Source organism: Lathamus discolor, chromosome 15 (assembly GCF_037157495.1).
Source record: "Lathamus discolor isolate bLatDis1 chromosome 15, bLatDis1.hap1, whole genome shotgun sequence".
NCBI classification, from domain to species: Eukaryota; Metazoa; Chordata; class Aves; order Psittaciformes; family Psittacidae; genus Lathamus; species Lathamus discolor.
In genome coordinates this window covers 8,760,583-8,774,362 of record NC_088898.1, presented here as the reverse complement: position 1 = coordinate 8,774,362, position 13,780 = coordinate 8,760,583, and the positions used below count along the sequence as shown (strand labels likewise).

General features: G+C 44.6%; 1 long non-coding RNA gene across 1 annotated transcript in view; it reads right to left on the bottom strand.

Annotated features, from left to right (window-relative positions):
• Positions 1-914: 914 nt before the first annotated feature.
• The window catches only part of LOC136022519 (uncharacterized), a 78,545-nt gene continuing 65,679 nt past the window's right edge, over positions 915-13,780 (bottom strand). The window contains exons 3-4 of the long non-coding RNA XR_010616193.1: positions 7,946-8,065; positions 915-962 (exon numbers count right to left, since the gene is read on the bottom strand). This is a non-coding gene — a long non-coding RNA (uncharacterized LOC136022519). The remainder of the gene's footprint in view (positions 963-7,945; positions 8,066-13,780) is intronic.

Below are 13,780 nucleotides of genomic sequence, written 5' to 3'. Positions count from 1 at the left end.
ACTGAGTGATAGCTCATGATCTGTAACTGTGCATGTACAAAGCCACTTCTCTGCCTAACTGCAGCACCTTCTTCTACATCCATTTTCAATGGTCCCCTCCATAGGATGTGTATTGTCACACAGCTGGTGTCACAGAGTCACCATTGACAAGTGAATGGGATACACATGTGAAAACCACTTTCTTAAATGAAAGTGCTGTTGGGGGAAAGCTGATGCATTCGGTAGGGTTCTCACTCCAGGAGAATGCATCTGAACAAAATGCATTTGAGGACTGGGACAAAAATACCTTTCAACGCATCAACAGTACCTGAACCTTCAGATAAACCTGTAATCAAACACAGCTGCTCAGCTGGGTCTATACCAGTATAGTTCACTGCAAGGAACATCTCTTGTATCATCACAGTGACATACGTGTGCCATGGAGAGAAGTGGTTTCTTAGTTGCCTCTCTTTCTGTTTTTACTAACACAGGGGAAAAAGGGATGTTTGAAAGTAGGCTTCTACCCATCTTGAGCAAAGGAAGAGGTAGAGCCACTGTCCTTGAGGAAGAAAAAGCTCACAAAAACTGCAGTGAACTACTTCTTTGCTTTTACTCTCCTATAGAAAAGCCTGTGCTTTACTAACAGTTTATATAAAAGGTTTCGTGCAAGCAAATTACATGTCTCCTCCACCTGCAATGCATGCTGGCAGGACACAAGCCAGCAAATCTGTAGCTATGACAGCTCAGCACTAAACCCAAGCTGACACATCCTTCTTGGCACCGCCTGGGGTTTCGGTGCTGTTTTAACACTGTTCTTTAACCAGAGGTGGTGCACATCTGCCAGCTTAGAGCTGCTGCTGTACAAGTACGTGACTGTCTACTCCTGTCTGCATAGCCATTATAAGGCTTACCTTATCCAGTTGGGAAGCAGATGAGCTGAAATTGCATGAAAGCACTCAGGAGAATGTCCATAGGAGGATTCACTGCAAAAAAGAGACTGAACTTTAATGGCAATAGATATCCCCTGATAGACAAGTCTTGAGCTAGTTTGTTTTCTGCTCTGCCCCAGCAGCAAGGCAGTGACAGACTCCCTTTTCTCTGTGCTGGCTCTGCAGCTGTAGACAAGGTCCCACTGCAAAACTGCTTTCGGTAAATCCTTCTGAAGGCATCAAGCCCAAACTACACTAAACTTTGCTTACTTTTTCTTTTTGCTCTACACAGCAAATTCCACCCCCCTACAGATCCATGACCTAATTCAGTCTCAAAGGATCCAGCAGGAGCACACAGAGAAAAACCAATGAACATTGTGGAATTATGGCACTGTATCTTTCACGCAGCACTTAAGCCATTCCATCCTGGATATGTTTTTGTTGCACCCGACAGCTCTCTGCATGTGATTTGTGGCACGAGGCAATGACACAGGGCATGATCGTTGCAAATGTTGTAGCAACAACTTAACAAATTCCTGTTAAGAGGGATCAAGGCAACATGACATTTGCAGAGAGAAGGATTAAGTTGCTTTTGTGTGATGCTCCAGAAGGCTTAGGAGCTCTTGACAATTGTTTGGAAGGGAGTGACTTTTCTTTCCTCCCTTGGAACAGATTCTTAAGGAATGAAGCATGCTATCTACTTGTACAAAAACCAGGCAGGCAGACATGCCACTGACACTATGGAATTCACGAGGAAGAAGGAGGCAGTAATGGCAAGCAGACGCAAACATTTTACGAATTAGGAGGCTGATGCAGACCAGGAAAATGGATACATTTGGCTGGAAAGGCAGTGGGAACATCTCCCAGAAATATTCTGTTGATTTGACTTCATGTCCGTTGATGGAAACCGTGAAAATTTAAAAATACCTGTAGTCAAGGTATTAAATAGAGGATGTTCAGGTTAAACATAAGGAAGTTCTTTACTGTGAGGGTGGTGAGGCACTGGCACAGTGTGCCCAGACAAGTGGTAAATGCTCCATCCCTGGCAGTGTTCAAGGCCAGATTGAACAGTCTTGGGCAACATGGTCTACTGTGAGGCATCCCTGCCCATGGCAGGGGGTTGGAACTGGATGATTTTAAGGTCCTTTCCCTCCCAAAGCATTCTATGATTCTGTGAATGTCTGGGCCTTCAGATTTCATGAAGATGACTATGCTGGGTATTGAGACACAAAGCTCATTCTCTGCACCCTCCTTCTATTAAAAAAGTATCGAATTAGACATTTTCAGCTTAGTGAGTAGCACATAGAATCATAGAATGGTTTGGGTTGGAAAGGACCTTAAGATTATCCAGTTCCAACCCCCCTGCTATGGGGAAGGGACACCTCAACACTAGACCTTGTTGTTCGAGGCTCTGTCCAACCTGGCCTTGAACACTGCCAGGGATGGAGCATTCACAGCTTCCTTGGACAACCTGTTATTGCTTTCTCCAAAGATATGAGACATGATAAAATTAAGGTCTAGATATTTTGAAGTGGGATGCTGGCAGAATTTTGGTATCTCAAACAGCTTCAAAAGCTTCTCTTTGTTGTTCTTGACACTTTTCTCAGTGAAGCTCCCTTGATATCTAAAGCCCTGTTTCTTCATTTCACAGAACAGCTGATATAACTCATGTACTGGGAAGGGCTCTCCTCAACCATGGACCACTTTGCAACTGAGGGGGAACAAACTGTGTAAAGCCAGTTCATAGAAAATAAGCAGTGGCCAGGTTCACACAGCAAGGGTGTACATAGTTTATGAACTTTGAACTGGTAATTGAAGTAAATTCAAATATTCAAAATAAAAAAGCTGGACAATTCTATCAAGCAAAATAGAATCATTTCTGCTTAAAGAGGTACCAGCTCATGAGATCATTGGCACACATAATCCCTCTGCATTCCATGCAAAATGCACCAATGTAAGCTGTTGAAAGAAAATGCACATCAGATTAAGCATAATGGAGGACCATCTTCCATCTTGGGTCTTTCTTTGCTCATCCAGCTGATAAACAGTAACACTGCTGAGGTTGTAACTACCAACTGCAATGACGTCCCACAGCCTCAACCTCAGAAGTCATGGCTTGGTGTCACCTCCCCTGCATGTTAGTGAAAGATTGTAGGGGAAAATTGTTATCTTTCAAGTAACAGGTTTTATACTAGCAACCTCTAAAGAAAGAAACACTAAGAAATAACACTAAGCTGATAGAAAATAGGTGTGTCAAATTGGGCCAGTATGTCCTGAATTTTCCACATCCTTCCACCTTTTTTCCATCTGACTCTCCACTTTAAACCCGAAAGTTCTTCCAAGAGATCAGTGCAAATCAAGCATACTTTCATAGACTAGTTTGGGTTGGAAGAGATCTTAAAGCTCATCCAGCTCCAACCCCCTGCCACTAGCAGGGACACCTTCCACTGGAGAAGGGTTGCTCCAAGCCTCATCCAACCTGACCTTGAACACTGCCAGGAATGGGGTAGCCACAGCTTCATTGGGCACCCTGCGCCAGTGCCTCACCATCCCCATAGTAAAGAACTTAACTATACTTTATGTAAAGATTAATACAGACCTGCAACAATAAGAATAAAAACAACAAAGCAATAAAGGCTTTAACTATCAGGACAATCAATTCCCTAGGAGATTTGAAGCAAGCAAGTGAAAGGTGTCACAGCTTTCAGAGCCAAAACACACTGATAAATTGTAAGGCAGAGAGTAGCATTGTGATACTTAATGAACCCAGCTACAAACTTCAGCCAGATTATTTCACCTGATAAATTTAATGATTTCTGAACTCACAAATCTTGGTTTATGTGCAATTTCTCTACTAAGATGATTGTATAGATCACTGAAACAACACAAAAGTTTCTATAGAAATTACATGGCGTAGCACTGAAATAGCTATGCAGCCTTACAGAGTTAATTTCCATTCTTAAAGTTCAGCTCGTATTTAATAGAGCACTGTAAGTACCATGAAACAATTTGAACCCTCTGGAAAAGACCTTTCTGGTGAGCTGTTTTTCTCCCTGCAAACCAAGGAACCTTGTGAGAAAGCACGTCCAAGAGGGCTGTGCCAGACCACCTACCGACCTGTTTAACACATGCCAGGAGCTGCAGGATGCCAAGTGGGCCAGTGGGTTTTTCTCCCCGGATGAACTGCTGTGTCCCGGCAAGGGCAACAAGTTCAACCACAAGACAAAGGACCATTTCATTTCTCCTGCTTTCCTGTTTCACTTTTGTGTCTGCCTGGGAGCCTCTGTTGTTAAAAGCAAATGATTAGTTGTGCACTGGGGAGCTGTCAGTCTTATTTTCTTTAACCAGTGGATATTTCTCAACTCAGTTGCTAAGCATTGCAAGATATTTAGCTTTTTTTCTTGAAATTGTATGTTCCTAAACGCATAGTTTGGGTTGGGTTTGGTCGGGTTTTGGTTTTTTAGTGGGGTTTGGTTTGGGTATTTTTTAAGCTCCTTTAGCAGAACTTGTACTTGACGAAGCACGTGAAATGCCAGTGAGCCCTTGTAATGTGTTAATAAGAAACCTACAGCCAAATCCAGCTCCCTCACCACAGTATAACCCAAAATAATTCTTTTCACTTCTGTAGACAAGTAGGAAAACCAGGTATCATAGTGCAATTAGAGTAACAGTGGTGCTGCTGCAGTGAGTGTGCTGGGCAGCTTGCTTACACCAGCAAGGGGTTCTTTTAGCACTGAAAGAACCATCAAAAGCTGGGCTGCTGCACATGGCTTCTCCTTGTGGGACAGGTGGGGACAAGCTTCATCCCTTCCAATCCAAACCATTCTATGGCTCTACACAAACTGCTTAATACCAAACTTCTGGGTGCTGCTAAAAGCGAATCAACACCTAGGTCAGCCACATTTACCTTTTTGCCTCCTACGGTCTGGCATAAGGGAACTTCAAGCAGACCCAAAGTCCAAGTATGTCTATTTACTACCCACTCCTCTGAATCTGGCTTACTTCATATGCTACAAGCTCTTCAGGATAGAAGCAGATGCTTCTTGTACACTGAGCTGTGTCAGGAAGTGCCACTGGAATTCATCATCACTGTGGATAACGGCTTGTCACTTTAGCCCTAAGCCATGAGTGGTAAAGTACAACCAAAACCACAGAAGTGAAGTTCTCTGCCTACAGAAATCAATGAGAATCTTGTCCTTGACTTCACTGGAGCCAGGCTTTATCCAATGTACTTGTACTTTAGGTTTCCCATGGTGAATAAATAGAAACAAAAAGCTGTCCTGGCACCAGGGTTATGAGTCAGACAATCAAGTATGTGCAGTATGCTTTTCTTCAGGAGAATCAGGCTTTTAGGGTACTGGTGTCTGGATATACAACCATGTGAAACTGTTAAGCTAGGCAGCATGACTTCTTTAGCAGGAGCAACAACCTCCTGCATGTTTACTTTTGCAGACAGGAAGCCAGTGGGGCTATCAATCTCAATGCTATTTTGCAGATACCAAGTTGCTCTGGGAAGCATACAGGGCTGTTTGGAATGCTATGGAAAGAGGGCTATGAAAAGAATATTGCCAAAGCTGGGACAGCCCTTCTCAAAGGCCATGATGTAAACACAACACTCGATGAAACGAGGTTTTGCTGTTTTATAACCCAAAGCAGCGTTTTGTCCCAGGTGAGAATTCTTCCCCGTACCCCAGCTGAAAGATTCTGTGCTTTGTAGGTACTTACACCACCATGCTGAAAAGAGTAAAAAGTGTTTTCACAACAATTTTTGTTACTAATTATCAGCCCTCGTAACCATGCGTTTGTCACGTAAGAAATACTGTTCACGTCCATTAACCCTGAGTTTTTTGATGCTATGGTGTAATTTTCTATTAGGACCATCTGACTGGATAAAGAAACAATTCAAAGGTTAAGTGAGACTGGTATTAAAAAAATAGGTCTTAAAATCTTTTATGGTGCTCGTTTTGTTGTTTGATCTGTCCTTTATCTGTTAAAATGTTGAGAAATTGCAGCTTTCCCACTAGGTATAAACATCTATATTTTTCTTTTTTAAAGTGCAGCATGCTTTCTGCCTGTATATACCTGCACGTATGTACCAACCATCCCTCTTTTGGGTATCCAAAGGCACTGGTTATTTTGGAAAGAAACCCGGAGTGAAAACTCATAAGCAACATACAGAGCCAGCACGTATCCAGGATCTGTAAAACCCGAACCATTCTTCTGCTAATTGCCTTTTATAGCTTGTATCTTCTCACATTCACGATACCACCCATCTGCTTTGCAAGATGCAAGAGATCTCATAAAAATGGTTATATCAACATCCAACAGTTCTAATAGCAGGCTTTTTCCTCTTGTCTCTGCTTTTGGGGTTTGTTTGGTTTTTAATAAGTCACACACTGAAGGCCTAGCTTACAAAATGGCAGGTCTGCGGCACACAGTCCGTTTTGCCACGTGTCTCTGAAGATCACCAGTCATGGAGCCCCGAGAGTCATTACAGCACTGCACACGTGTGCATCACACTCAGCTCAGCTCACAAATACCAAGAGGAGGGACTGGTCCCAACTTACACCAGGTGCCAGCAGGAAATCCCGTGTTCTCCATACGAAGCAACATGATGTGCTGCTTTAAGAGCCCTTAAGGGAGATGATCCCTGAGCTTTTCCTTCTTTGGGTCATTCACCTCTCCTCCTCCTTTCTCCTGTTCTCTGCAGGGAAGTTAGGTCTGTGGTGCACAGATTTCCATGTCTGAAGTTCCTCATGTTCTCCTGTTGTGGTTACTTAGGAGCATTCCTGAACTGTGAACTCGTTGATTCTTCCAGATTGGAGTAAGGAAGCTAATCCAAGTGTTCCCCCCTTGATGTGGACAGACAAAGTTCAGCTGGTTTGCGCGTGGAGCCTGAACTCCAGAGGATGGCTGGAGCTAGAAGCAGCTGCTGATGCTATCACAACAGGATGCTAACTGCACATCTTCATGTAAAGACATCACTTAAAGCTCTCCGCTAACAATACCAACAGCTGCTTTTCTGGCTTGGTTGACGCAGATACGGCAGAGTGAGATACACAGATGCCTGTGCCCTTTTCCTTCCTTCAGACTCCTTTTAATATCCATTTAATTATGTTAACTGTTTTTCTCTTAAATTCAAATGACGATTTCAAGCAGCTCAGTGACATGCCTGACTTTTCAAGCGAAAGATATATAAACACACAATTAGGAAGATGCTCCCTGACCAGCTTGAGGGCTAAACATCCACTGAACAATGTGGATGCCAGGACACCCCAGGGACAAACCATAAGCTGCAGCTTAGGGTTCATTTTAGATACGTTGACATGGTATCCAGCAGAAGGCAGGAATTTGTTCTACCTGTATTAAACAAGTGAAGTTCAGGTTGGATATAAGGAAGAAGTTCTTTACTGTGAGGGTGGCGAGGCACTGTCACAGGGTGTCCAAGGAAGTTGTGAATGCTCCATCCCTGCCAGTGTTCAAGGCCAGGTTGGACAGAGCCTTGGGCAACATGGTGAAGTATTGAGGTGTCCCTGCCCATGGCAGGGGGGTGGAACTGGATGTCTTAAGTCCTTTCCAATCCTAACAAACTATTCTATGTTGTTCAGGTGCAGGCAGCCGCAAGCCCCTTTGAACCTAGTGCGGCAGAGCTTTTGCAGGTACATACTTTTGCCTAATCAATGAGCTTTACAGAGATGTGGCAAGTCTTAGATCAGGCACAAATCATAGGCTGCTTCTTTTGGTTACAATACATAGTCATGTGTCTTTTCATCAGTTTGGTACTACGATAAGCAAGCTCATGTTTTCCTCCAAAAAGACCACGTAGGCATAACCTTAAATACTCTCAAAAAAAACGCAACCCAGCTCCTAATTTTCCTTAGGTTCTCTCCATAATTTCCAGGTTATTATTGCTTGTTTTGAAATCACTATGGTGATTACCCAGGCAGGTATCTGATTCAGATGATTTATTTTAAAATGATTAGCCTAAGGTAATGTTATATTCCCATCTAGAATTAGTAAGTGTAAATTGTGCTTACCCAGCTTCCAGCTGCACGGTACCTTCTCACAGACCCCTCAGGGAGGTGCAGCAGCTGTCAAGGCCATGGGCAGAGGTGGCTGTTCTGATGAAGATGCTGATGCAGAGGCATTGGTGCTTCCTGAAAAGATACTGGTTAAATGTTAGAAGACTACAGAAATTCCCCCTCAACAGGGCAGGAGAAGAAAACGAGATAGAAAACCTGTGGGGTGAGATAAAGACAGGCAGAACACCTCCCAGCTACAGCCATAGGCAAAACAGGCTTTTTAGAAAAGTAATTCAAGGTACTGTCAAATAAAATAGGTTTGGAAAGCAAGAAATAAACTAAAACACCTTATCCCACCCCCCCCACCGGGCCCCATCATCCCTTCTTTACTGGCTCAGTTTCACTCCTTACTCCCCTGCTTCTGTCCCAGCCATGCAGGGAGACAGGGAACAGAGCGTGACGGTCAGTCCATAACGACTCCCTCTGGCATTACTTCTTCCTTAAGCTTTTCACTTGTTCCAGTGTGATGGGGCCAAAGTTTCCACCAGGAAGCATCCCCCTGCTCCAGCACAGGGTCCTCTCCTTAGGCTGCAGGGAAATACCAGCTCCTCCTTCATTGAGCTGGGTGTTCACAGGGCTGCTTCCTCACACTTTTCCCCTCATCCTCATTGCCTGTGTGGTGATTTGCCCCTTTTGAAAGCTCTTTTCACAGAGGCACCACCAGTGCACTCTTATGCCCGGCTGTGCCCTGAGGGAGGTGGCTGGAGCTGGCCCGGGGCAGCCTCCCCACCACCACAGCCAGGACGCATGTTTGTAGAATTGTGCAAAATAGGAGGCTTTTTTTCCTTTCCTTTTAAACAGAGGAGTCTCTGCACCTGAAGCACAACCCTTCTGTATGAATGGGAATCATAGAATCCCAGCCTGGTCTGGGTTGGAAGGGACCTTAAAGCTCATCCAGCTCCAACCCCTGCCATGGGCAGGGACCCCTTCCACTGGAGCAGCTTGCTCCAAGCCCCTGTGTCCAACCTGGCCTTGAGCACTGCCAGGGATGGGGCAGCCACAGCTTCTCTGGGCACCCTGTGCCAGTGCCTCAGCACCCTCACAAGGAAGAGCTTCTTCTGTAGATCTAACGTAAATCTCCCCTGTACAAGTCTGAACCCTCATTCAGTTGGTAGGACAACATCCACACTGCAGATCAGACACCCTAGCAGCACATCCAAAGTCTGATCTAGATTTCAGCTGAATTTGGATTTGGCTAAAGTCAGTAGCCAGTGGCCTCTATTCCACTGAAACACCAACTCCTTGCTCTATTGATACAACGGAAATCGGGACGTGTCAATTCCTGCAAGAAACCTTACAACATCACATCCCGAATGGTGATGAATAACACAGCATTCATCTTCCACACAGAGCAAGCCGTGGCGTTGCCAGCTCTCACCCCAGCAGCCGGTGAGTCAGCAGCCGGGACGCTCCTAGCTCCCGTTCCAGCAGCACAGGCTAACACAAGCTAGACTACTATTTAAGGTCATTCCTAGCTGCTGCGTGGCCCTAAGCCAAATCATACTTGCAGGGCTTTAGCCAGCTCCTCCTCTAAAATGATGTCCTCAAATGTGGTATGCAGCCACTTCCTCTGCATGTCCCTGGTGCTCCAGGCTGGGATGGCTTCCTCCTCCCCTGCCACCTCTGCATGGCACTCCTGGGGCAATACAGGACATCTTTCCCCCAGAAACACAGCTGGAGATTCACTTTCTGGACCATGAAGCCAAGGAAATCACTCATAAGTGCAGCTGGAGCTCCAGTCAGATCGTAAATGGGGAGCTTTGGGCCTTGGTACGAGGTTTCATTTAGCATTTAAACAATTGTTTTCGTGTGACTGTGCATCCGGTAACAAGTTCGTGGCACCTGGATTTCAGAATAGTGCAATCTCTTGTGCCTCCATAAATCACGCAGGCTCTCTGAGTAATAAACCTGCCTGGGTGAATATGCAAGCTCTGACCCAGGGATACTGCCCGGATGCAGAGGATGGAGGTTTTCCCTGAAGGTTAGATAGGAATACCTCACTCATTGTAATGAAACAGAACTGAAGACATAGAGAGACCTTTTTCACCCTTCTTTTACAAGGGTAGAGATAGATGGAACATTAACATCAACCTTGGTTACATGTTTGTTGCTTGTATTTGTTATCAGTCCAATGATATCCCAATTGTTAACAAAAATATTACAGTGAAGAAAACCAGACCAAACCACAACAACAACTTGAAATACTTAAATACGAATATAGGAACAGTGGAAAACTTTAGCTAAGGCATTAGTAGTATAGCATTCAGCTTTCCTTATCCTTCATTTATTACTCTTCTCCCACATATAGAGGCTCGACTTCAGAAATGAAGGGGTTAGAGATTAAGGTACTACCTAAAGATGGGTATTCAACTTTTTCTCCCCCACCAGAAATCCTGTGTGATTTTAGGTGATGCACAGTCTTTTCATGCCACTCTTCCTCACCCAGAAAACCCCAGCATCAATCCTAACTTACAGGGGTGTTGCAAAGCAAAATGCTTTCAAGATTAGATGTTCCTTTAGGATCAAAGCCAATGGGACTTATACCTTGATTTCAGAGCAAGGAAAGCAGGCAAACTTCTGAGCAAGCTGAAAAATATCACTTTAAATCCCACTTCTGTCTCATTTGTAACTTTTCTATTCCATTTATGTCAACACTTCATTTACCTCTAATCTGTTCATGTCTCCAGCTGCAGCTGATGCGAGAACCTTCACAGTTACAACAAGAATCTCAAGGAATTAGGTAAATAAGGACAGGTTCTTGATCCTATGCCCAGCCATTTGGAATCACTGAGAAATTCAAACACTTCATTAATTATTACAGTAACAAAGGAGGTCCCAATGTTTTGCAGGAAGAAGCCAGTATATTGAACAGCAGATCATATTCAAAATTACTTGGTGAGAGGTGGAGTCTGAAGAAAATCCAGTGTTTCATTCTGGACTGAAAAGAGGTGCTTATCTCCAGAATGGTCTCCTAGAGAGCACCAATGCAGGTGAATCACATCTCACACAAACCCCAGACGACAACAGGTAGTGCTAGCCTCTTCAAATCAAAGTCAACAATCCAAGTCATTTGGGGTGAATGATGCTTAGGATGAAGACCCAGCTTTGTTGGATTTGGAGCAAGGATGGGAGCCCTGGAATCAAAGCTCCCACAGCAGTCACTAATTACCAGCTGGCAGTCTCTCAGCTTCTCCGCGTGGACTTGCTCTGCTTTGTGTCACTAGCTAAATATTTCTTGGAGCAAGGACAGGAAGCAGTTCCCGTATTTGTATCATATTCCGTGTCAAGTGGAGCATTTGGAATGGGAGGTCAACAGACGAGCTGCTAGAGAAGACTACCCAAATCTTTAAGCCAGGCAGAAGAATTTACAGAGAGCTACTGGGTAGAACAGGGAACACTTTCACCTGAAGTTTTTCCCCAGCAGGTAAAGTCCAGCTGCTGAACCAGATAGAGAAGCTGTGAAGCAGATACTTAGCTGTGAAAGAGCTGCCAGCTTTGTTGGTGTTGTCACAGATTAGCAGAAATTTAGTCACTATTGATTTTAGGAGTAAAAAGAGTCAGAGATTTGGGGTAAATCAGGACAAGCAGGAAGCTGAATAAGAGCATTGAGAATAACTGCAGGATCTATGCAGTAGATTTACGCGCCAAGAGGGACAGCAGGGTCCGCAGGGTCTTATAGCCATCTTTTCTCTCCTGCCTGAAAATGTGAGATCAAGATCTCCTGGATATGCAAAGTCAGCTTTCTTAAGATTACAATTCGTGTGTTATCATAGAATCATAGAATAGTTAGGGTTGGAAAGGACCTCAAGATCATCAAGTTCCAACCCCCTGCCGTGGGCAGGGACACCTCACACTAAACTATCCCACACAAGGCTTCATCCAACCCGGCCTTGAACACCGCCAGGGATGGAGCACTCACAACCCCCCTGGGCAACCCATTCCAGTGCCTCAGCACCCTCACAGGAAAGAATTTCCTCCTTAGATCCAATCTAAACTTCCCCTGTTTAAGTTTGAACCCGTTACCCCTTGTCCTGTCACTACAGTCCCTAATGAAGAGTCCCTCCCCAGCATCCCTATAGGCCTCCTTCAGGTACTGGAAGGCTGCTATTAGGTCCCCACGCAGCCTTCTCTTCTCCAGGCTGAACAGCCCCAACTTCCTCAGCCTGTCTTCATACAGGAGGTGCTCCAGTCCCTGATCATCCTCGTGGCCTCTTCTGGACTTGTTCCAGCAGTTCCATGTCCTTTTTATGTTGAGGACAGCAGAACTGCACACAATGCTCCAGGTGAGGTCTCACAAGAGCAGAGTAGAGGGGCAGGATCACCTCCTTCGCCCTGCTGGTCACACTCCTTTTGATGCAGCCCAGGATACGGTTGGTTTCTGGGCTGCGAGCGCACACTGCAGCCGGCTCGTGTTCATTTTCTCATTGACCAGCACCAAGTCCTTCTCTGCAGGGCCGCTCTGAATCTCTTCTCTGCCCAGTCTGTAGCCATGCCTGGGATTGCTCCGACCCAGGTGTAGGACCTTGCACTTGTCGTGGTTGAACTTCATAAGGTTGGCATCAGCCCACCTCACAAGCGTGTCAAGGTCCCTCTGGATGGCATCTCTTCCCTCCAGCATATCAACCGGACCACACAGCTTGGTGTCATCGGCAAACTAAATAGGAGAGGAGTAATCTGTCCTATTTCTAACTGTAGCAAGAGTCTAAGAAATATCCATCTAGTAGATATTTTTAATTCTTATTCCATGTGAGAACCTAAGTGTGAAAAGTGTCTTTGATACGATCCAAGACAGAGCAGGTAAAAAAGGAACAGAAAATTTCCCCTACGGGGAAGCTTCCTCTTAAGTTGCTTCTCATAAATAGAAAACGATAGTGAACTTTCCTTGAGGTTTTAGTCTGGGCAGCTCCACAAAACCAACACTGCAGCAATAAAAACTGGCGTGTATCAATATGCTAACTGGATTTTTACAAGTTTTATTTCATAATAAGATGTTGATTCATTTGTAAATTGAGAACACTGCTTGTTGTGCAATCTCCTTTTACATGTCACTAAATATCAGACGCACAAAACTAAACAGTGGCTTGCTTACCAAGAAGAGGAGATCCTTTTTCATTTAGAAGAAAGTTGTTTTGTCTAAGACCTGGGGTTTCTTTTTCCCCAACATATGACAAGTGTGCCAAGAACATACAAACAGAATGTACACCGTATGTACTTCAGAAAAAATAAAAAGCCACGATTTGATTCGAAATCAGGACGACGCTAAAGAGGCGATTCTGATTGAACTGGATATGTTACGTCCTGCTTTTGGCTGGGATAGATAATTTTCTGGTAGCTGGTACCATGCTGTGTTTTGGATTTAGGATGAGGATAATGTTGGTATCCTAGGGGTGTTTCAATACTGCTGAGCAGAGTTTACACAGAGTGAAGGACTTCTCTGCTCCTCACACCACTCCACCAATGACTAGACTGGGGGTGCACAAGGAAATGGAGTGGGAGACATAGCCATGACAGCTGAACCCAAATGATCCAAGGAATATTCCAGACCATCTGGCATTGTGCTGAACAATAAGACTGGTGAGAGTTGGCTGGGGGACTGGCTGGGCATCAGCCTGTGGGAGGTGAGCATTGCATTGTGCATCATTGGTATTGTGCGTTCTTTCTTAATTATCATTTTCACTTCCTTTTCCATCCTATTAAGCTGTCTTTATCTCAATCCACAAGTTTTACTTTTTGTCCTACTCTCTCTTATATCCCATTCAGGCAGAGCAAGCCAGGGCAAACCACTTCAAA